At 51.2% G+C, this 24,022-nt stretch overlaps 1 long non-coding RNA gene across 2 annotated transcripts; it reads right to left on the reverse strand.

Annotated features, from left to right (window-relative positions):
- Nucleotides 1-1,580: 1,580 nt before the first annotated feature.
- LOC119143431 lies at nt 1,581-20,120 on the reverse strand. Of its 2 annotated transcripts, none has more exons than XR_005102707.1 (3): nt 20,033-20,120; nt 10,316-10,499; nt 1,581-1,931 (listed from the first exon to the last, which is right to left on the reverse strand). It is a non-coding gene; the product is annotated as an uncharacterized LOC119143431 (long non-coding RNA). The 2 variants fall into 2 exon arrangements; XR_005102706.1 differs by lacking the exon at nt 1,581-1,931 and adding an exon at nt 9,274-9,418.
- Between the last annotated feature and the right edge of the window lie 3,902 nt (nt 20,121-24,022).

The raw sequence follows: 24,022 nt of genomic DNA on the forward strand, positions 1-24,022 counted from the left end.
GCTGGAGCTATGCCAAAGCCTCTTCGTGCTTCTGGGTATCTCTGTTCTGGAGAGGGGAGCATCACACCCGCTTGCCTCACCACATCACCCGCAGCCTTTCGCAATGCCTGGGAGGCAGTGCAGTTTTAATCAACGCTCCTCGCTGAAAGCCAGCCTCTTCTTTTTCAGTCAAAAGTCCTCACTGACTTAGAAACAGCTGTCGTGGTACAGCTCCTATTCTTGGATTTCTTGGAAAAAAGGGAGTGCTTGTAGGGGCTAAAGGGCAGGAGACAGAGGTTGGGGAATTGTGCTCTGCTGCTGGCTCAGCCGCTGACTTCTCGTGTGATGGGAGAGAAGTCACTTATTTTTTATATTAAATAGGAGGTGGGGAGAGAAAGGAAGAGAGGAAGGGGACAGTGTTGTTAAGCAACCTTTGTGAAACAATTTAAAATCCACAGTGGAAAAAGCCATAAATGTCACATCACATTCATTACTGAGCAGCGGCAGCCACAGCTATGGCTCACAGATAGCCACTGTGGCCAGGCCAGCCTTGGCTGGCTGCTCCCCGGCCGCCAGGACCTGTCCCTCCCATTACCGCCTCCCGAAGTCATTTTTATTATCTAGCAATCACCTGTGACCCTGAGATATTTTTAATGCCTGCATTTTTAGTGCTGTTCTGCGGGCGTGGGGCTGCTCAGCCGGGCAGCCTCCTCCCCCCTTGGGAGCCAGTGCTCCCGCCCCAGTGCAGGCAGCCTGCTCCTGCTGCCCACAGCAGAGATCAGACGCAGCAGCAGCTGGGGAAACAATTGGTGCCAAATTAGAGCGGCTCTTCAAGTAATTGACTGATGGAGCAGCGCGCCTACTTCAAAAAAAAAAATAAATAAAATACCCCAGTTTCGCAGTATGAGTCACCGGGATGTTTGTGCTCTGAGCTGTTTAAGAGTCAGCCCACGGTGGAGGTCAGGGGACGGAGCTGTTTTGCTCTGTGCTGCTGAGGCTGGCCCCTCTCCTGGGAAAAGCCCGGGGTTTGCCCAGCCCTGCCGGGGAAGAGCGGCGAGATGCTCCAGTGGTGCAACCCGGCCCCACGAAACTCAGCTCCCCTCTGACCATGCGCTCAGCCCCCGGCTCCCGCGGGCTGGGGGTGAGACCCCCGGTAGGGCAGCCGGACACTCACAGCTACTGACACACCGGCAGCCACCGAGACAGCTCTCGGTGGTTTTAGTCAAGAAGTCAGGAGGGGGAGCTTCCTGCAGACCCGGGCTAACCCCGCACGCTCCCCGGCCCCGTGCCGTGGCGCTCGCTGGCACGGTGGGTCCTGCCAGCAGCCAGACCCCCAGCCCCGGAGCAGTGCTGAGCATTCCAGCCACAGGGGACAGGAAATCTGACCTTAGGCTCTTTAAAGACCACATAGATGAGTTTCCCCCTGCTTTCCACCCACCATTAACACTTTCACAGCTTTCTTGCAGGAAATAGCGTTACAGAAAATGAGAGCAGCGACAGTTTCACATTATTACAGGGCTCTGGGAGCTGGGGCAGCAACAAAACCTCCTGGTATCCTGACACAAGAAATAGAAATTATTTCTGAAGTTCACGCCGTACCGTGTGGGCAGTCAAAACCAGCAGTAAGATACTCTCACTCATTTTCTTTCCCACCCTTTCTAGTGGAAAGAGGAAAGAAGATTTCTGCATGTTGCAGGTATTGTCATTATTATAATTTAACCTGGTATTTAAGGAAAAAAATCTAAGCAAGCCAAACTGCTTCAGGGAACTACCCAAAGCCTTCCTTGACCGTCAAAGAGGTGGCTCTGAGCGTAGTGAGTTGTTGAAGGGGTAAGGATGTCCTTCATCATTGTGTTGTGCCTTGTCTTCCAGGTCTACTCCCAAAGGGGTGAGAGATGACCAGGTTCAAAACAGGCTGGCCCTTCCATGCTTGCTGGCATCAGTCTTCTCCTCTGGAGCAAAATACAGAGCAAAAATTCATCCTGAGTTTTCCATACAAAACTTTGGGCCTGGCTTCTGAAGCCAGGCTGCAAACAAACAGAGCATGAGACAATCGCTGTGGTCAGTGCACAGCCATGGGCTGTTCCCAGACGCGACCTGCCCTTTGCTTTCCAGGGGCTTTTGCTTCGCCCTGCTCAATGTCAGAGCAGTATGCCCTCACCCTGCTGCTCTCCACAAGCCTGGTTTTCAGGCAGCTCCCAAAGCCCTTTGTAGTTCAAAGTATTTTGTTTGAGGCTTTTCTTTTTGGACTGTCAGAGCAACCCAAGTAACGTGGGCTGCAAAGCCAGGCAGCTGAGCGCAGTTCTTCGTACTCTCCTGTTTCCTTATCGCTGATGTCTAGCCCTTATATATTTTTCATGGAAGACTGTGCTGATGGTGCAAAGGTGCCTCCTTGCCTTCCCCCAGGTCTGATTGTTTTTTCTGGTTTTGCGTACAAGGGGGTTAATTAGAAGCTGGCATCTCCCCCCACCCCCACCCACCCACCCACCCCAGCTCATGTGGAAAGGGATCTGGAGCCAGCAGCTAGAGGGAGGTGAGGGAGGGATTAGCCCTTTGCAGGAGGCAGAGCCGGGGTGAGCATGGCTCCCTGGCCCCCTCCTCAGCACTGTGAAGACTTTAGGTCTTTCCCTGCCTAGCTCCAGTGTGGATCTTCCAACAGAAGAATATGCATCCCTGGCTGTCCAGAAAGAGATTACGGCACATCCATGGGGCTCCTCCACATGGATTTGGCTGCCGAGGAGGCTATCTAGTCTCCTGGGGTTGGGTTGTGGGGTGGGGGTGCCTGATTTTGCCTCTATGCCAGCTCTACCAGATGGCTGCCCTTTTGCTGTTCCTGTGTGAATGGGGAGTGTGTGTGTGTGAGAGAGAGAGTGTGAGAGAGTGTGAGCGTGTGTGTGCGAGCAAGCAAGCGCTGGCTCATGCTATTTCCTCCCTTCCCTTGGGGCTTGACTGGGTCCCCTTTTTTTTTTTTTTTCCCTCCTGCTACAGCTCTAATAAAAAAAAGTGGCTCAGCCAATTCTCTTGAACCTGAACGCAGAAGGAAGGAGACAGGGAGTGAAAAATGTGAAATCAAATAGGATTTTTTTTTTTCCCCACCCAGACGCAGTTGCCAGGGAGTGGGGCTGGGAGCACTGTGGCGGTCCCCCACCAGTGAGTGGAGGGACAATAGTTATTCATGCTGGAACCAGGAGCAGGAGAGCTGCTCTCTCCATCTGAGAGAGCTCATTACTTCCTCAAGTTTGCTTAAAATACAGCTCTAATTACCTGTTTAAACAATAGCTCTGTCCCTTTCTTGGTCTATGAAGACTGCACACATTTTAATTATTGGAAAGACCTTGGCCATTCACCTTTCTGAGGTATTTAATGCTTCCAGTCAAATGCCTGCCCTGATGTACTCTGTAACTATGCCACCTCTCGAACTCTTGCCGGTGGGAAACTGCAGGATATCGTTGGTGAAATGACATTCTCTGGCAGGTTTTTTTTTCCTGCATAATCATGGTATTTGTGTTAATTTTGCTTTGCTGGGTACATTAGTCTTTGGCTCCTAAACAAGAATACACAGGCCCTCCTCCTGCCTTGCCTTTTCCCCTGTGCACAAATGAAAAATAGAGCTTAGCTTGTGTCTTTATGTGTGGTAATATTATAATCCTATAAATGGATGCCAAAGCTGTTCCTGGGATGGGAGTGCCTGTTTCAGAGACAGTGTAAGCAGCCAGGGAAGGGGTCTCCTTCTCCTTTATCAGACACCAATCCATCCACCCCAGCATCACATCCCCTCCCCACAAAAACTCTCATTTTGGGTATTTCTCTTCTCCTAGCAAGTGGTGGACTGGAAAATGCTTCCAATTGCAGAGTGGTGCAGCGAGGAATCCTGCTGAGCTGAGTGCCTGGAGGCGATCGAAGCACTGCCATCCCGGGGCTGGATAACCCAGCTTTCCAAGGTCTTGGCTGTGCAGCCATGGGAGCCTGGCCAGCAGGAGAGATGCTGCAGCTAACAAACATACTTCCTCAGGGGCTCTTTCCTTGCTGATGCCGAGCGAGCACAAGCTGAGATGCTCTGGGAGCCAAACTCCCATCAGGTGCCTGAGCTGCTGGCAGTGGCATGGGGTGAGGGCAGGCCTATTCCCAGCAGGCAGCAACTTCTTCTGGATCTCTGTCAGCATGCATGAAGAGCATCCCTCTGCCATGCTGGGCCCAGGCAATGAAAGGGTGGCAAAAGGACTTTGCTTCAGCAGAGTGCCTGAGAAGGGGGCCAGGATGCTCAGAAGAGGGGAAGACACATATTTGCAGTCAGAGGGAAGGAGGCCAAACACTGCCCAGTTCATAAGTCTCAGCCCCTGAGAAACTTTGTCTGCGGGGCTTGAGGCAGCTGGCTGGGAGAAGCCCAGAGTAAACTCAGCAAGCTGCCCAGAGGGCCTGGAGCTGTAAATCTCAACTGCCTGGATTTAAAGAGCTGGCAGAACTTTTCACGAGGTTAGAAAAGTGCTGGAAAGGCGGCAGAAGAACACCTGGCCGTTTCATCCTCCCTACACCACAGTGCTTCTGCTTGGGGTTTTTGCCTTCCCTTCAGGAGTTGGTGAAGCACAATGGAGCCTTTTGGGATGGGAAGGTACTGCTCTGATTTAGGGTAATTGCCTGTATGTCATGATTCAGCGCATCAGTTGAGCGCTTGTCCACCTCTGGACATGATTAACTGTAAAGACCACAGGGATTTTCCATGGGACTTATGCATGTGCTTCCCTGCTGTGCTGAACTCAGTTCCCTGTTACTGCTACTGGCTTTGGTGGGGTTGCCGGAGAGCAAACAGAAGAATTCAGCCCTTTTGTATCAGATCCTCCTTTGTTTTATCTGCCTGCTGAAATTGCAGAGATGGAATATTTCAAAATATTTGCTCAGCTGGCCATGAAACGCAAGGGTTTCTTCGGGGGGAACGGCTCATTTATTCTCCAGCCAGATCAAGCACCTCCAGCTAATGATGAAGCATCACGGCACACTGAAGCCCTGCTAATGGCAGCGTCCTGAGGAGTGAAGATAAACAGTGGTTGCCGCAGCATGGGGGGATGCCGATCCCTCCCCTCCGCTGATGACAGAGGATGAGCGAAGGGAAAGGGGAGGGGGAAAAAAACGTGCTGCTCTGGATGCCCCAGTTTTCTTGTGCTTTTTTAAATTTTATTAATACCTCATAGCCTTACCAAAGCTAAGCAAAGAATCCCTTTCATCCACTGGTCTGTTTTCTACCTTTGATGGCCAGCCTTTCATTTTACTTTGAGGTATCCCCCCTCAGAAAGCTCCTCGCTGCCTAGCCAGCACATTTGTTCCTCTCTGGCTGGATGCAGATGTGACCAATTTGCTTCCCCGACACAATGCAAGTGGAAGCAGGGGCGGAGAGGGGAGGAAGGTCTGTGAAGCTGAGTCGCACAGCAGAAGGCAGCAAGAAGAGTGCCGCACTATTTATTCCCTTGCTTCCACCAGGGTCTTCAGTGTCCCGGCAATGGTAAATCTTAACTTTCATGCTATAGTGCAGCGGGATGCAATTTACTTCAAAGACAGCATAAATCCCCAGCTGCTGCTTATATCACAGGGCTGTTGGATAAAAAGGGCTTATGTGTTTCTGTCCCAGGAACAGGTTTGCACTTTTCAGCATGGATCTCAACTGACCGGCCTGCGGTTGGCCTAAAAATCTCACAAGGGCCACAAAAACTAGGCTGTTCCCTCCCTTGTGAGCCATCCAAGTGCTGAGCTTTGCCGCACTGGCCCTGGGAGCAGTCTCCCCACAGCCAGCCCCACCATTGCATAGCGGTGACTCCCCCGCTCGCCAGCTGGATGGAGAGGGAGGGAAGGCATGTGGTAGGCTCTGGGATTATTTTTTTTTCACCCTTAGGAAAAAATGCTAGTGCTGGGGAGGGAGGGAAGGAAGCAAATTCCTCCGTCTTTGCTACCACAGCTGTCTTGCCAAGCAGAAACCGAGAGATCACTTTGACCAGGAAAAGCTGCCTGAGAGCTGGGTGCTCCCATTGCAAAGGTGGGCTGGGGTACCCATGGTAGTGTGGATATATGCCCTGCCTCGAGCGTAAAGGGCCTGGCCCTCAGCTGCTGTGGGCCTCTTGGTCTCCATGAACTCCACAAAGTCATGGCACTTCACACTGACCCCGGGAGCTTTTTGTTGCTGTGGCAAATGTCATAGACTTAAACAAGGGAGTGTTACAGACCTGTTTAGGCAAATGGAGAAGGTACATTTCAGAAGCCATAGAGAGCTTGCAGAGCTCAGACCCTAGTGTCAGGAGCGACCTGGGCAAGTAGAGCCCCAAATAATTTCCAAAAGTAGGACTTTGGCTCTGTTTAAATACTATTTATCCACCCCTTGGCCAGGAGAGTGTTTCCTCAGCCCAATTCCAGACAACTGCCTTGCCCAGGAACACTGGTCTTGTGTGCTACCAAACAATACTCAAGCTAGAAAACATCCAGTTAAATTTCTAAGAGTTTAATTTCTTGGCTAAACATGGGAACCTAGACGTTTTCAGAATATTGCTTTTGGAGTGAAAGAGGAGAAAAGAAATCCCTTCTGCCCTCTGTAGTTCAACCATATTAATAATGTCTTACTTGCAAAGCTGTTTACGCCTCCCTTCCCTTCTGCTGGGATGCTGCTGTGTATCTGCCCTCATCAGAGCGCTGCTATTAGCTGGCTTCATCGTGCAGCGATGCTTCATCGTTAGCCAAAGTTGCTTTATCTTCGTGAGGGAGAAATAAGCTGTTCCTCTCAGAACCACCCATATTTCATGGCCAACTAAGCAATATTGCAAAAACATTGAGATTCCTCAATTTCCTTGATCATATATAGCAGATGCTGATTTGATGCTAGGAAAACTGATTAGCAAACCCCTTCTTGGCTAGTCTGTCATGGCTCTGACAGCCCCAATGCAGTCAGCTTGTCCAGAAAGAAAAAAATAGAAAGACTATTACCAAGTGCATTTTTCATGCAGTGAGAAAGAGCGTTTCTAGCTGCCTCTATGCACTGAAAACAAATTTCCAAAAGCCCGCATAGCAAAGTGCTGGGGTTATAATCCACTCCTGTGCAATATTACCTTCAAATGCATTATCACTGGAAGTGTAAAATCCAGCTCCTCTCCTGCTGGAGCCCCACTGTCATTAATTGAAGGCTTTCCCCAGCCAGGAGCCTGTCTAACTTGCAGGGCTGGCTGTGAAACCAAGGGCATTACTGGATGATGCTGTCATGCACAGCCGTGCAGGTCCCTTTTAAGGGAGCGGTGGAGCCGTTGTAACAGGGGAGCTGAAATCTAGTGTGTATAATTTCAAGGAAATGTATAGGCTTGCCGAGGCTAAAAATCAAGATCAAAAGTTCAGGGTTAAATTCAGCTGTCGGGTCTAGATAAGCTTATCTCCAAAAAGTGGCTTATGAGAGATCTGCTCTGGGCTGAAATGCTTAACTGGTGACCTGCAGGACCTGGTGCTGCTCTCCTTCCCACCAGGGCTTACCTCCAGATCTGCGTGTCTCCTGCGTTTCAGATGCTAAAGACATAGCAGGGAGGCGGGAGGCGGATAGCATGTCAGGACAGCTGTGCTCTGGCCCCAGGCCTCCCGCAGATTTACGCGCTTTCGCTTAGCCTGGGTGTCCCAAAGAGAGCAGCGAGCGGTGAGCACCGTGGTTTTGTTATTACACAGAGGCCTGATCTGGCAAAAAGGGAAAATTACAGAATTTTTTCCAAGCATTCTTTTCCACTCTCTGGAAAAAAAAAACCAACAGGCATGCCTGTAATCAGCTGCAGGAGCGGAACAGCCCTTTTCATTTATTTTTAAATGTCCTTCAGGACTGTCTGGTTAATAACCATGCTCCATGATGCTGTGCTCCCCAAGGGGGAAAAGGTGCTGCCTGGGAAACTCGTGGGGGTTTTTCCCTGAATTGATTGCCCTCTGCTTCATCCCACTGGAGACTGGGGAAGGGAAGCATGCATCCAAAGGAAGCAGGATGGTGGGAGGAGAAAGGGGCAGCAGCAATCCTACCTCATCCCCGTAGCTGCCGCAGGACCGGCAGCTCTGCGTTCAGGATGCTGCGGAGTGTTGCTGGTATACAGAAGGCTCGCGTGGCTACAAAGTGCTGTGGCAACAGTGTGTGTCTAATTCCAGCCTTTCGCTTAAGAAGGCTGATAAAGGCATCACACATTTGAGGTGTGCAGCATTTGCACTGCGTGCATGGCACAGCTGTTAGATCCCATCGGAGGTGTTTGCAGTGCAGATACAACAGGTTTCTGGGAAGGGCAGTAAATGGGGAAAAAGACCATTTGATCAATCATCTTGCAGTCTAGTGTTGGCCTTTGTAGGGAAAAATAAATCCATCTCTTTAACCTGTCCCTCTTTGTAAAACACATGCAGAAGTTTCCAGGATGCAGCATGGAGACGTGGCTCTTCGTTAAACAGTGAGGTGCCCACTCACCCAGCCAGCCTGTTGCTGCAAGAAATTAAGACTGAAGCAATAAAACAAGCCTGGATGGCTGCCAGCAGCAGGAAAACGTGGCAGTGCGGGAGGATGAGGCTCCTGTTGGTTTAGACCTGAGGTGCCTGGGTACTCCCTGGGGATGGTCAGCACCTGTGCCTGCCTCCTGCTGCCCTCCCTGGGCAGGGCCCTTCTTTGAAGAGAGGACCGAGCTGCCCCATATCTCCCAGGACATTCCTCTCTCGGAGCTGACAGTTCTTGCAGAGCAATCACGTATGCAGAGAGGCTGGAGAGAGCATCCCACAGCACCCAAGGAGTGCTACCAGCACCCAGTGCCACCCCTGCTACAGCCTCTTTGGCTGCATGGCATGCCAGCAGCTCCCTCCGGCCCTTAACACAGCACGCTGGAGCCGCTAGCTCCAAGAGAACCCTGCACCCAGCTTTTTCTCACAGTATATGATTTCTGTGCAGAGACACAGATGCATGCATGCATACATGTGCCTGTGAGAAAGTTATATTTCAGCCAAAAGGCAAAGTGTCTCATACTGGAGATGACAACAGGACGTATCGAAATGCAGTAATGTGAGTCATTGCCACAGTGTTCTTGCTACCTTAAAACAATCCAGAAATGTTTGAGAGACTGAAAATTAGATGTTTCTTCTTAAAAAAAACCACAACCAAACCCCCCAAAACCAGAGCTGCTTTAAGGGTCTGGGAATACCAGTTTACATTTTTAATGCTCCTTATGCTGTTCCTTTCCTTGATTACTTAAAGGCAGATGATGAGATTTTGGCAGAGTTTATTTTATTTTGAAAAGCAAGCTTTTGTAATATCTAAGAATAATAGGAACATTCTCAAAGCTTTACAAACTCAACGAGCCTTCACTGATAGTTTCACGTAAAGAAAATCAAGATGCTGCAGCAGGGAGATCCTGAAAGCAAAACGACCTTCAGCTCCTGTGTCCAGGCCCAGCCACACGTGAGCCTTCAGCTGAGAAAGTAAAAAGGAGACTCATGGAATGAAGTTATATTTTTTCTCCCCAAACCCTGTAGCTTTTCAAATACTGCTGTGTGGAAGGCTGATGGAGGTAATTCCCTGAGCTAGTCACTGATTTACCCCACAGAAAAGCCCTAGGGAAAGGCTTTCTTGAAGATGGCTTCATATTGACACTTTTATTTGCATTTTGAGGGCCAACAATTTCTTTTTTTTTCTCCTGGAAGCTAAAAGATGGTTTATTATGCAGTCAGAGAAATCTGAGACACTGGGCCCCGGGAACAAAATGCCACCCTGTATCACAAAACTTGTGATAAAACTGCAGGATTTGGGACCTCTGTTGCAAAGTGAATCTACTACACTTGAGTTTCCAAATCCTACTCTCCTGGGCAGCGTCTGGTGTGCAAACATCTGATGAGGCACCAGAGCAGTAGTAGTCTCTGCCTGCCAAAAATAAACGGGGAGCAGGGAGCTTAACTCCAGCTGGACCTGGTTAATCTGTGCTTAGATTATTTCAGTTGCGCCTAGGATTAAGAAATGCTTTAGCAGGGACTAATCTTACCCAGCGGACAGCATGTCTGGCTGACTTCTTAATCCCATTGCTTGACTCCTAGGACATGGCTTCCAAGGCAGATGGGCCCCTAGCATCCCTGGGCTCCAAGCATCCCTGCGGCCAGCCCCTTCATGCATGGGGATGTGCCCCTTGATGGGGCTGTGGTGGGGAGCCCAGATGCAGTTTCAGGTCTTTTGCACAGCATCACTCTGGTTTTGATCTTTCTTGCTTCCCTCTTTCCCCTCCATCTACACTAACCAGAAATCAGGCAGACGGCTCTTAGCACATGGCAAGCACAGCGCAAAGTGTTAGGCAGGACAAGACACAGCTACATTAATTACCCTGATTTTCTGAAGAGATGGCGTAGCAGAGGATGAAAGGGAAGACAGCTGATATGAGCACATTCTTTCTGCCAAGTGATGCTTTGGGCTCTGCAGTGATACTTTTTCAGGAGTGTAATGAAGTTGGGTGTGTTGATCCTGAGACAACCTTCTGGGAAGGTAACTCCTTCCCAGCCTCTTTCCCCTGGAGAGAAAAATAAGTCATGGGACAGCTGCAATGGAAATCCTCCATTTCAGGGGAAACAAGTAAAAAAAACCCCACACCAAAACCCACAAAATACGTTTTCTGCATGTTTCAGGAGAAATGAAACATTCTTTGCACTTTTTGGCAATTAAAAAAAAAAAAACAGCAAGAGGATTTTACTGGTAATAAACCATGCAAAAAACTCTCCAATTTTTTGTTTGCAAAATTGGCAGAATTATGAGCGGCTGAATTTGGGAAGCAAAGTAGAGGTTTGCAAGCATGAAACACTCATGTGGCTGGCATCCAGCAGCTCTCCTGCCAGAGAGGAAAAGCCTCTAACACAGATTATCCAACAGTTTATGCAGCTCAGCTTCAGCGGGGAGACCTTTCTGACAGCAAACATCCCAAAAGCCCTGGTTATGAAACCCCAGAGCTCATCCCTGTGGTGCTCCCAGCCCCTCCCCACAGCATCACCCCGTGGCATCTGCACAATGCAGGCTCCCTTGCCTAGCCTCCCCCTCCCCAGGGCTGTTCAATTCCCAAACTCGGACAGTGCCCAAAAGCACTGCTGAGCCATAATTGATGCCTGAGGTGATAATTACAGAGGCCCTTGAGAGGAAGGCAAAAAGAAAAACAAAACCCCTGCCCCAAACAAATAAGCAAAGCAGCAGCAACAGCAAATAACCCCCTGCACTATGCAAAAGAGACAATAAATAAAGCCAATTAGCCCACAGACTTAGTGCTGGCTTATGTGGAGCGAGTTTGGCAGAATGATGGGCAAACCCAAGAGCTGCTAGCCACAAAAGCATCTCTCTGTCCAACTCAAAAAAAAAAAAAAAATAAATCCCAAAACGAGGAAGGGTGGTTGAGGTGATGCCAGCAAGAAAGGGTGAGCAGAAGGGCAGGTTCTGCTGGGGCACAGGCATGGTAAGGAAGGAGCCCCACTGCTGGTGAAGACCCTCCCCTCCTGCCCAGGAGAGGCTCCCACCCGCAGGGGTGGCTTTGCAAGCACCATGCTCTTAGCGCCCGTGCTCTAGGCATGCAAGTAACATCAGGACAAAAAGATGTTTCTGAGGGATGAGGACCTGCTTTGTCAGGTCCTATGGGCAGCTGCAGCCGGTGTCCCTCCCTGGCCCCACGCAGCACCCAGCAGGCAGGTCACAGCTGCCAGATGGGGATGCAGTGGGGAGAGAGCCAGACGCTCAAGTATTTAAGGCCAAGGTTAGGAAGGGATTAATGCAGCCTTTCCAAGACCTTGAACTCTTCTCCTAATCTGGATTTACAGCTGTGAATTCATTGTTGAGGCCATTTATTGTCCCTCCTCAGTTTTGCAGCCCTCATGTCCCTTGCAACAAATGACCTTGTTGGCACCTCATAGGTACCTTTGCACATCCCACCCTTAGTAGAAGCTACCCAAGACCACAGAGCTTTGGGACCCAGATACACAATATGCTTCTGTGCTAAACACACTACAGTGTCTCTTAACTCGCTGACAACCATTATCCAGCTGCTGAATGAGCTTTATTATAAGCAATTTTTGTAAATCATATTGAAAGCATAAAGTCAGAAGAAAAACAAATGGATCTCAGGTCATGAACTGCAGTAACACCTGGCAGGTTGGTTAAAAAAAATGAAGCTAGGGAAGTTGTTGACACAAGATCCTGTGGTGATACATTACAGACATCAACTCGTGTGTCACACCCAAGCCCAGGGCAGGGTTTACGCAGGCCTGATACCCACCTCAGCTGCCTGACACCCGTCCCGCACCTTTCCTTTCCGGGAGCCTCTCAGTGGCTTAGCTCAGAATGGGCCAAAACCCAAAAGATTTTGAGACGTGGCACAAGCAAACTGGAGGTTTTTTGACCAAAAAGGTTTCCAGTCCAAGGAAGACTGGGGCAGACAGGCACTGTATTGGTAGCGGTGCGGTATTAGTTGGCGGCTCTGTCGCTTTTCTCCTCCGATGCTCGGCGAGCTGCTGCATCTTTGCTATTGCAAGCAAGCAGTGCTCCAGGCAGGGGAGTTGATAAATGATGCATGTCCCTAGGTTGGTGCCTGTGTGTGCTGTGTCACTGGATCAGAGCCGTGGCATGGGCCATCATAGTGGTTTGATCTGCGCATTTTGGCCATCGCTAATTAAAAGCCCTCTGGTGGTGACCCTAACGAGCCAGGCAGCGTGCCGGTGGCCAGGGCTGCTTGCTGCTCTCGCTGCAGAGGGCAGGACCCGGAGGTGGATGAGCACTGTACCCAGCATTCAGGCGGTCGTCTCTGGCTTCGCTGGAGACCCTTCCGGGAGCTGTTGATACCCAGCAATTCGCAGCTTTGCTCTGAAGGGAAATCTCAACAGGAAAGGGTGGGAGGGAGGCACAGGGCAGCGGGGTGGCTCCCAGGTGGCAGTAGGGTCTGTGGGTTGCAGCCTCCTAGATGGGAAGCATGGGAAAGGAGGGCAGCCCAGGGGTAGCTGGGGGGTGTTGGAGAAGCAGCGGGAGCATCGGGGTGTCAGGTAGTGTCAAAGCCAGCACCTTTGGAAAAAAAAGAAAAGGCAGGGAGGAAGGAGGCCGGGGAGCCATGCAGGTGTGACAAATTAAAGATTAGCACTGCTGCACGTGGGGATGATCTGTGTGGGCTTTGCTGCCACTGGGGTTTTGTCTCACTGCTGACTGCCACTGACATCACATTGTGTGGCACATTTCAGATACATCCTCCAGCCTTGCTGGAGTGGCACAGCCAGTGCCCTTGCCACAACACACGGCTGGCTGTCACCCCACGGGCCCTGAGCATCCCTCACCGGCCCCACCAGCCCTTCCAGCTACACCCATTCATTAGCGGTTCATGACTTGCAGCCTCCTCTTTGACTGAAATCCTGCAATTACTCAGTGTGCCGGCTCAGACCTGGCTCCTGCACGCACCGTAGTGAAACAAAGGCGAGTGGGAACAGGCAGCCCAGCTGCCGCTCACTCACCCTGCAGCCATCCCCGCGGGGGCGGGCAGCTCGTGATGGGGGAACAGGTACGGTTCATGTTTCAAGGTGAAATGAAAGCAGGAAGGGAAGGAACCAGATCACCCATGAGCTGTAAAAGAAGAGGAGGTTTTGTTTTATTTAATGCAAGGACATTTTGGCCACTGTAAAGTATCTATCAAAATGGAGACAGAAAACAGTTCTGCCTGAAAACGCCGGGGCCAAATGGGCTTTGAGACTTGCTTAGTCCTGAGCCAATTAAAACGTCATAATAACGCAACCTCAAAAAACCCCAGTGTCTGCTAGTTATGAAAGATACGCAGGAAAAGAAATCATTCCCCAGCTAGAAGTGTTTACTCAAATGGCTCTCCGTGGGAAAATCAGTCAGTGAAAAGGGGAAAGTAAAACCCCACAAAGCAGCAGTAGGCTAGGTGCAAGCCTGTACTCAGCTCCATGTTTGCAGTGCCTGTGCTGGTGTCCTTGGAGCTCTCCAGGGTCCAGGGGGTGTTCACAAGTCTGGGAAGGTCCTGTCTGCACTGCAGGACTGTGGCTTTGGGGTGGCTTCACTGAAATGACAGTTTTAGCCTCTTTGTTGAATTTCCCCCCCTTGATGAGTCTTTGGGAGACATGTGTCCCCCAGGTATATCAGCAGTAATGGAAAGTGCCACTGTCACTACAGGCACTAACTCATCATCTTGACGACCCATCGATCCCTGGAAGAGTCGAGTGGAGGGTAAAATAAATGTGGTTTGCGGGGATGGGAGGAGAGGAAGAGAATACTGAAGACATTTTGCTTCGCTGGACACTGAAATAAACGGAAAACTGGCCACTGACTTTATTGGACACAGGGCTGGACTGCACCCATGCTCACCAAAAAAGAGACATGTTGAAAGGCAGCTCGCAAACACTCTCATTCGCCGGTGGAGGGAATCCCAGCCATGTCCCTCTGAAGCTGCTCCGAGGTGCCAAGGCTTGTGCTTGCTACTGCCTTGCTCTGAGGAGCATCCTGGACCCGCCTGGTGCCAGATGGAAACTCCCACACACTCTCCAAACTGCAGGTGGCCCCCAGGGCCAGTGGGGAAGACTGACCTCCCTACTCCTGGGCCAGTGGTGCTGCGCAGTGGGGGCTGGAGAGGGGGGTTTCCTGGAGGGAGTCTGTGATGCTGCAGGCTGCAGTGAGCCCTCGAGGCCAGCCCCTCTCCTAGGGGCCAGCTAGCTGCCACAGCCAAGCGCTGCAATGGAGCTCATTAGCCCTGCTGTGAGGGAAGTTAATTAGCTCAGGGAAAACGCTGTGCTAATTTGCCTAACCGACTTTTGGGACCAAGGTTAACCCGCCAAGCAGGCTTGGATGCACTCCTTCTGGCTGGGGCCTCCTGCATCCGTGCACGCGGGAGGGGGGATGCCTGCAGGCTCCAGGGTTACTTTGGATGTGTTACCCCCGCTCTTTGAGCCGTGCTATCTCAGGTATCCTGGCAGGGAGGACTGCCACCCTGAGGCAGCACCAGCTCTGCTGCGATGCTGGCTGGTCCCCCTTGGCAGGCGAGTGGAACAGACTTCGTTCTTTGCTGCGGCTGTGAGCACGGCAGGACGAGTATGGCGTGCAGCTCTGTGCCAAGCAGCACTGCCATGGCATGCTTTCCTGCAGCCGCTGCACATGCAGGATTTACAACTCGTGCGGTTATTCCTGCCCACCTCTGTCCCCATCCAGCTGCCCCCTGCTTCCATGTTATGTGCTCACTGCCCCACAGGCAAGAGCTTTTTTTTTTTTTCCTTCTTTATTATTCCCCCTTGTCTTGGAAGACTGTAGAACCTGGACAGGACGATTTGAACAGTGTGTTGAGCAGATGGAAGCAGGTCCCTAGCTGTGGCCAGGTGGAGGGAGCACTCAGCAGGCTGAGGCTGGGCATGGCAAGCTGAGAAGCAACTCCTGGCTCTGCTAAACGCTGCTTCCTCTCCACCTAATGCTAAAGCAATTGCTCTTGATGGCTTTAGAATCACTGTTTTTGGCATGCAAGTGCATGGCTGTCCTCTGCTCCACGACCCCAGGGGAAGCTGAGCTTGGTTCAGTGCAACTCACAGCGAGGCAGAGAAAGGAAGAGAAACATGCATAGCAAAGAGACGGGAGAGAAACAGGAGCAGGATAATCTTCAACGCACGCTTGCAAGCTTGTCTAAAAATAGAAGGTGAACCGTTCCCTAGTAATTAGCCAGGAGACGGTTTTATTTGCAGCAATGTGATTTCAGCAGCAGTGCTTTTGGCAGGAGATGGGAATATCCCAGCAGCTCTAACTTTGCAGAGCAGGAGAAGACTTGCCTCCCCCTGCCAAGGGACTTTTCCCACAAACAGCAGGTGAGCGTGGGCTCAGGTGTGAATACGTGCACGTCTTCCTCTGCTTGCCTGGATGGAGGCAGCAAGAGGCCAGTGGAGAAGAGGCATCCTCTCTGCAACAGCCTGCTGACTGTTGTATTAGATGCTCCTCAGCCTTTGCATTGGAAGAAATGACAAAGTCCTTTTATGGGAAGAGGCAGCAGCATCCTTGCATAAGGGCTTGATCCCTAAAGGGGTTCTAGCAAAGACAAGCAGTGCCCAAAGTCTCAGCAGGGAAAAACGGCATAGGGACTCAAGCTTGGATTACAGCCAAGGACCAAGCCTGACGCACTCACCTGCAGGTGCCTGCTGCAGGTCTTTGCATCTAGGGGAGGTGCCGAGGGCCGTGTGCCCCCCAAACCAGAACATGGAGTCAGGGCCCCTTTTGAATGATGGGTGGCGGGTGTCAGGCTGCGCTTTCCCAGCCAGTCATAGTGGACGTATGCTGGGTTAACACCAAGGCTGCCAGGTAGCTTCCCTTCTGGCCTTTCTTCCCTGTGGCAGCAAGAGCAGGGGGCTGCCCTCCCCTCCAGCCACAGGTTAGAGGAGACAGCACAGGGAAGGAGGGGGCATGCCGGTGCAAGGGCTCCTCATGGAGCAGCTGTCATCTCCTTGCTCCTCGCAGGAGCCTCCCTGAGCAGTTGAGGGCTTGTGGGGGGCACAAGTGGCAGAACTGTCCTAGCCTGGCTCTCAGGTGCCCCTGGGGCACTAGGAGAAGGCAAAAGCTTTCCCTGGGAAATGCTACCAGCTGGATAAGCCTGACAAAACCAGGAATAATGTTAAAAAAGTGGAAACTCATAATTTACATCCTGCTGCTGCTTACAGTGGAAGTGGGACTGGAATGGACTCAGCTTGGAACTGGGGTGTTTCATGCATGTTAAGGGTTCAGATAATGCATTCTGGCTGCAACAGAAAACTAAAGTGCAAAGAGCCACCTCAGCACCGTGTCATCCCTCTCCTGCTGGTCCAGCACCACATACCCCAAACCCACTCACACCCCATCAGAGGCAGAGAGGAAGGACAGAAGGACTGGGGGGACATTTTGAATGAGGAGATGTGAACTGCCTGTGGAAAGCCTTGTGCTGCAGTCTGACAGCACAGCCCTGCGCCACGCAGTGAAACAGCCCATCCGCAGGGGATGGCCACCACTGTCCCATGCTCTGCAGGGGTGTGGAGTGCTGTCACCTGCATCATGGAGGGGGACAATATCCCAGGACTTTTGCTTTCCAGACCCAAGACATGGGTCATCACTCTGATAAAAGCATCTGGCTGGTCTGGTTTTGGCAGAGTGAAAGCCTGATGGCAAGAAGACAATGTGCCGTCTGACCTACAGCCAGCAGCTCTCCCTGAGCTGGGAATGAATCCATTGCCGAACGAAAGAAAATGAGCTTTACATCCTATTTCACGCAATACTCAGCTCCTGCTGTCATCCTGTTGATTTTGTGGCTCTGCAATCAAGTTTAACTTCCCATCTTTCCATCGCCCCCATTGCTGCCCGTGAGGCCTGTGCAAACAGCGGGGGAAGCAGGCTAATTGCCTCTGGAAGAGGAGCAGTGATAACAGCTACCCTGGAAGAGCCGTCACAGGCCTGCAGTTAGCAAACTGAGAACACAGGGAAAAACACCCCCCTCTCCCCGGCCACTCTTCTGAAGGATTACTTGTACCCATAGGAGGGAGTGTTGCTCCGGAGCGCCGGGCGCTGTGCTGATTTGTGAGTGTCCCCTCTACTGGGACATGATTAGCTGGAAAATTTACTAGTCGGGAGGTCTCTCCAGGAGCCAGTTTAAAGCCGACAGTTCCTCCGGTTCGCTCCTGCGTGGCGCAGCAGCTGTTGACACTGGATAAAAATTAAGGAGCGGGACAGGAGCAGCTGGGGCACGCTCCCATGCTGGTGGTGGGGACAGGAGCGTGGCCGTGGCAGGGCGCTGCCTTGTAGTTATGCTGGGGGTTGCCGGAGAGCCTCCAAGCCATGCTCATGCTCTTCTTGGAGCCAGCACCCTTGGTGATGGGGCAGGAGGGGGGCTTGCCGTGAGCCCCAAGATTGGAGAGGTTATGTGGAGCCTCGCTGCACTGCTGTGCCCACATCCACCACAGGCTCCCTTACTGCTCTAGCCCCTCTGGAAACTGTGTGTTGGTGTGTGTCTCACCTGCAGATAGGGTACAGACGTGCAAGATATTTGCCTTAATTTACACCTGGTGGGGCCAGGTGTGCACTTGTCCGGGGTGCAGAGAGGTGATGCAGCCTACCTGGGACACAGAGAAAGGGCCTGAGCTGTTTCCTCTTTACCTGGTTTTTTCCCTCCTCCCCCTGCCTGTCCCTCTGCCCCTGCCATACCAGCCTCACACATGTACCCAGCAGCCACGGCCAGGGCTGCCACTGCTGTTCCCTGTGCATCCTTCCCCTGCCCCCCTGACTTCAGGGATCCTCCTGCAGAGAGAGAAATCCTCCAGGGAGGGAAGTGGCCGTATGATTGCACACTGATGCATGAATGCAATCAGCCCAGCCTTTCCAGGAGTGCAGGGAGCACGTGGCGAGGGGACGCAGCCTCCCTGGGAAGATTATACCTGAGACGCATTAGAAATGGTTGTGGGGATTTTTTAAACTGGTGATAAAGAGCTAGCTTGGAAATAAAAATCAGTGACAGACAAAGAGGGCAGGGTGAGGCAGGGGCTGCCCCAGCTGTGAAGCACCAGGCTCCTCTGACATGCTAGGTGGCAAAGAACTCATTTCTTGATTTCCTAAAGGAAGAAAAACAGTAAAAGGACCAGGAGGGGGATGGGGGTTAACAAATGCAGCACGCCCCATCTTGGTGCAAGCTTCCCCTGAGTTTGGGTGAGTTTCTCAGCTCTGAGTCTCTGGGAGTTAGGAGGGGTGGCTCCCAAGTACGCTCTGGCTCCCAGACCAAAGCTTGCCTACTCTTCCCAAATGCAAGCAGGGAGGGGTGTGAAGTGGCGAGTGAACTGGGGCTGCTGATCCATGCTTCTCTTGCTGGGAAAAAGCAGAGCAGGTGTGGGAGAAAAAGCCAACCACAATGCTGCTGGATTAGCAGAGCTTTACATGACAGGTATGGGAAATACCTGCAATCCCAATCTGTGCAGCGCAGTGTTTTAGGAGTGGTTACTACAAACAGCTCCATTTGCACAGCGTTTCCCTGCCTGCGCTCCCGTCTCCCGTCTCCTCCTCCTCCGTGGCTGGCAGGATCCTGACCTTAGCGGCTTTAACTGGTGCCGCTTCACATTTCGAATGACAGTCAAGCCCTGGAGCAGAATTGGCTCCTGGCATTACTCTAGCAATGTGGCTGGGATGATGCCAGCAGCAAATCTGGCTGGGAATGTCTGCTATTTCTTCAATAAAAGAGAAGTTTGAAAAAAAAAAAAACCCACCAGCCCGGCATGGCACAGCAGAGCGGTGCCCCCCTGGCAATGCCAGCTGTGTGCTGCCTGGCACAGGCCAGCCAGCGCAGTGGACAGATGGTTGCTGCCCATGCTAGCACATTGCTATTTTGAGGAGGGACTCACTTTTTTCCTCCATCCACTAATGCATTTCAAATATCAATCCTCCATCCACTTCTACATATTCAGCTATCAAACGGCTTGCTAGGAAACCTCAGACTGAACCAGAAACATCTCTCTCACCAAAGGCCAGGGGTACCACCATATAGCACGCTTCCAGCCTCAGAGACCAAACAGCTTGCTCAGGGCCACACTGGGGCATGGGTGTCAGGGCAGGGACTGGATATCTGGATAAGCAGCGCCCAGCTCTGCTGTCAAAGGATTATGACCACATGCCTCCTTTGCTCACTCCACTGAAAACACAGTGGCGAAGCCTGTGGGTCCCCAGGCTCGGCTCTCCTGAAGCCATCAGGGTGGAGCTCCCTTCAGGACCTGACTGGGGACCCAGGTTCCAGCCCCAGGCTCGCAGCGAGTGGTGGCACAGCCCAGGTTAAAGAAGGCATATGGGAGGGAGGAGAGACCTGCATCGCCTTTGCTCTTCCTCCCCTTGAGACCACCCATGCCAGGTCACTCAATGCCTTTCACAGTAACACATAAATGCTTCCTAGCACCCGTCAGTGAAAGATGGGACCCTGGCACCCACTCTGCAAAGCTAAAGCTGCCTACAGCACTGGGCAGCTGCAGAAGGCTGCAGAAAGCCTGGGGCTATTTCCCTTCCCTCCCTGCTTTTCCTGCACACACACACCTGTGTACTTACACAAGGACATGGACACTCTGTAGGGCAGGAGCAGTGGCCTCAGAGCAGTGTGGCAGCAGGAAGGAGCACAGCAGGCAGCATGCAGGCAGGGGAGCTGCTGGGCAGTGCTGCGGTGAAATGGGATTAGTTTGGGGGAGGGAAGGAGAAAGAGAAATAAATGATCCTTGTGGTGAGCTTCAGGACTTTCCCTGACACGCGCTGCTAAGAAACTAATAAAAATAGGGCCTGAGCATAGCAGGAACAGACTTGCTACCTGCTTTCTAAATCACAGCAGCCCAGGCAGGGCTATCGAAGGCTGGGTGCTTTCTTCCCTGTGCATCCTTCACAGGACCCTCTGATGTCTCTGTGTGGGAGACCCGGGTAGAAGAGCAGGGCTGCTTCAATGTGCCTGGACAGGGACAGGGGTGGAGATGGGGCTGCACCTCCTGTCCCTCTGCCCAGATGGCACTAGGGTGTTGGCTGCTAACCTGGAGCTCAGTGGGGAACCAAAACAGCTGCCCCTCACCTCCCTCTCCACTGCCCTGCAGTGGAAACCTCTCTTTCTCCTGGCTTTCAGCCTGTTCAACCTCTTCTGCTTCAAATGCTGCATGGGAACCTCTTGGGGGGGGGGGGGTTGGGGGCTTTTTCCTGGGACCCCATCTCACGGTGTGCAAAGCCAGCACCTACAAAAAGTGAGTGAAAGCCCATAGGAAGAGATGAAGCCCTGCTCAGTGATGCTGCGAGGGGGGAGCCTCAGCTGGCAGCACCCTCGGCAGTATTTAGGTGCTGTATGGGGCATTAAGCGCAGTGGCACAGGAGCAGGAGGCCAAATTGCCTTCCTCCACCAGTCCTGGGATCGTAAAGCCTGGGCCTGACCTGAGGGCTGCCTGCCTCATGCATCACTCAGATGACAGCAGAGTTATTTTTTTCCTGACAGGACCTAGAAACCAGGTCACTCCGCATGTAAATCTATAACAAATCTGTTTGGGATTAGGCAGGCTACTGAGAGGTGGCAACAGGCGGTATTCATCAGATGTGCCCACAGCAAACGGCTCCGCACCACACACAGGGAAAGGAGCAGAGGCACATTCTTTCATGAGCATGGGGGTTGCTATGCCAGAAGCTGCCGTCCTGGGTTGGAGGATTTTGGGCCATGACAGCCTCAGCAGAAACAAATGCTGCATTCCAGGGAGGCCGTTCCTTGCCAGCAATTAAAAAATGATAACACGATAGTAATAAGCACATCAATCAATCCCTTCATGAATTAAGGGACCCTAGGGAAAGAGCTGGGCTTTTCCCAGAGCAAACTGGGGACCAGTTCTTCTCCAATAAATACAAATAATACCAGTAATGAACCTCAGATCTCTGGCTAAACTTCGGAGATTGATACCCTTGCAGGACATGAGGTGCATATGGGCTGTATGTAAACGGCTTTAACTTGCCTGTGCAGCAGACACCGTCCTGGGCTGGGGACGAGGGGGTGAGCAGCAGCGTGGCTGCAGCCAGCAGGGGCTTGTGATCGGTTTCCCACTCTCCCTTCTTGTGGAGGTGAGCACAAGCATATGAGATGATTATAAACCAAATCACCTTACTCCACCTGCCATCCCTGCCTGATCCAGACTAATCAGCTGAGCCTTCAAGGGTTAAAGAATAACAACACTTGTCTCCGTGGGTATCACAGGACCTATTTAAAAACCTCGACCCGTTTGGCTCAGCTGCCGAGGGAATTTTTTACAGCTGAAAATGCCAGGGCTCTGGGAACTATTAAACCCCCCAAACCCTAGATCGCTTTTATGCCTGCCCCAGGCTGCACCCTCGGATCTTTTCTTTTCCCCTCTGCAGACTGCTGGGTAATGATCCCTTGTGGCGTGCCAGCTCACCTCCCCTTCTCCCAGCTGGCAGCCCAGCTCCACAGCGATGCCCTTTTGTTCTGCCGGTGCTGAGATCTGCAAACTCATTGCTAATTACTGCATCTGGGGCTTCCAGCTCCAGCGACAATGCCAGGACTTGCTGCGGGCTCCTGATGGCCAAAGTTCATCCCCCTGCTTATTTCCTTACCAAAGACCATTATCTCTCATTTACATCTAAACTAGTTTTTTATACCAGTTTAAATGCTGCCCCTCCCCCTGTAATCTCAATGCAAATGAATTAAAAGTTCATTCTTCCGATGCTCAAATCCTGCGCACTTTCTTTTTCACTTCTTATTTAAATCACACACTGTTTTGAACTAAACCTTTTATTTCCTCCCGATTATTATTTCTGGTGTGTTTTCCAGAGCCTTACAACACGGCATCTGATTATACACAAAGCTTCAGAATAAAGCCCTGCTTTTTCCCTTCATTAAGGACACAAAGGATTCCTGTGTGAGCCAAGCAGTGCTTTGGACATTAATACAGCTTTACACCCCAAATCACATCCCGCCTCTCTGCAGAGCAGATTGGGGAGTGGATCCGTGCCTTTCCTTGCTGCCAGCACCCGTTGCAGGCTCCAGCCAGCTTCTTCCCTCCCTGGAATTAACATCTGATTAGGCGGTGCCAGTTTGTTCACTCGCAAACTCCCAGCCGTTGGCTCAGCCTGCATCACAACTGGGTGTGTTTCCTGGCTAATCCTGCCTTCCTGGATCCCCTCTGCTTGCCTCCAGGTTAGGGGTCCAGGGAGCTTGGTGGGCCCACCCAGGATTTTGCTGTTGTTGACCATTTCCCATGGAAGGGAGTTCAGGGAGTCACGTGTAAAGCCTCAGGAAATTATTACAATAATGTGTAAACCCCCCAGCCCTCCCTGAAACCTAAAAGTAAGGAATTTGAGAATACTTCAGGCTAAGTGATAAGACCAAGGACATAAAGGCAGTCAGTGGCAGAGCCGCTTTTAACCCACATAGGCAGTCACTGCATCCCTCCCGGATCTGAGTTCTCATCATCTGGAACTGCCTAAATCAAATGAGAAAGGCAGGAAACCCCCCATCTGCAGCATGCTTCCCTTATTTAACATCATCACGCAGAAAGGAATAATGTATGCTGTATTTACCACATGAAGAGGGGAGAGCTTTTTATCAAAGTGATGCATTACTGAGCTGGTTAGCTGCACAAGAAGTCTCTCTAAGCAAATATTTCTTATCTAGTTAAATATTCCAACATTTAAAAAATAAACTACTAATTTCTATCTAGTTTAAAAAATACTTCTCATTTCAAAGAAGAGGTTTGGCCGTCACCTGGAGCCGACAAGAAGCATGTGGAACAGTGGGAGTTCAGGATGGGTTTCAAAAGCTGTGCATGGGCTGTGAGAAGCAATTTACGAAATGGACACAGGATGAGAGTTGGATCACTGGTTTCCCCAAAGAAAGACTTTTAATACAGAAAGATTTTGTCTAACAGGCTTTGCATGGGTCTGTAAGGTAGACTTGCAGCTCTGATATACCACACTTCTCCTTTGGGACCCTGGGCGATTCAGGTTATCCCTGTCTCTCTTAAAATCCCTATCTGTAGAACAGAGATATTGCTACCTGCAATAAATGTCTGCAAAGTGGTTGAATGTGAGGGTTATTACTGTTAAATATCTGTGCAGCTTTCACCTCTGCTGCACTGAGAAGCAAACTGGTACGAACAATCCCTGCAACATGCTGTCAAGGAGAGTGGGAATCTCATGGTGCAGGAGTGAACACAGAGGGGGAAACAAGAAAAGCTGGAGCTGCTCCATACTGGGACTTTTTTTCCTCAGATATTCAATATCTGATGTAACTAGCTGCTCTGGCCACTGTAGGCTTACCTTCATTTCAGAAACAGCTAAGCCAGGCCACGTGCTGCCTTGAGAGCCAATGCTTTTCCAACCTGCTGGGGAGCAACGCATATGTCCCAAATGCCAGGCTGGCCACTTTTACTTCTATCACATAAAAAAAAATAATTAACATCTGAATCCCAACGATCCAGGTCAGAGCAACCTCTGGAGAATATGCCCAACCAGGGAGGTCATGAAACACCACAAAAGCCATGAAGAAAACCACTAATTGGCTTCTTT

The sequence above is a fragment of the Falco rusticolus genome, chromosome 2, assembly GCF_015220075.1.
Source record: "Falco rusticolus isolate bFalRus1 chromosome 2, bFalRus1.pri, whole genome shotgun sequence".
Lineage (NCBI taxonomy): Eukaryota > Metazoa > Chordata > Aves > Falconiformes > Falconidae > Falco > Falco rusticolus.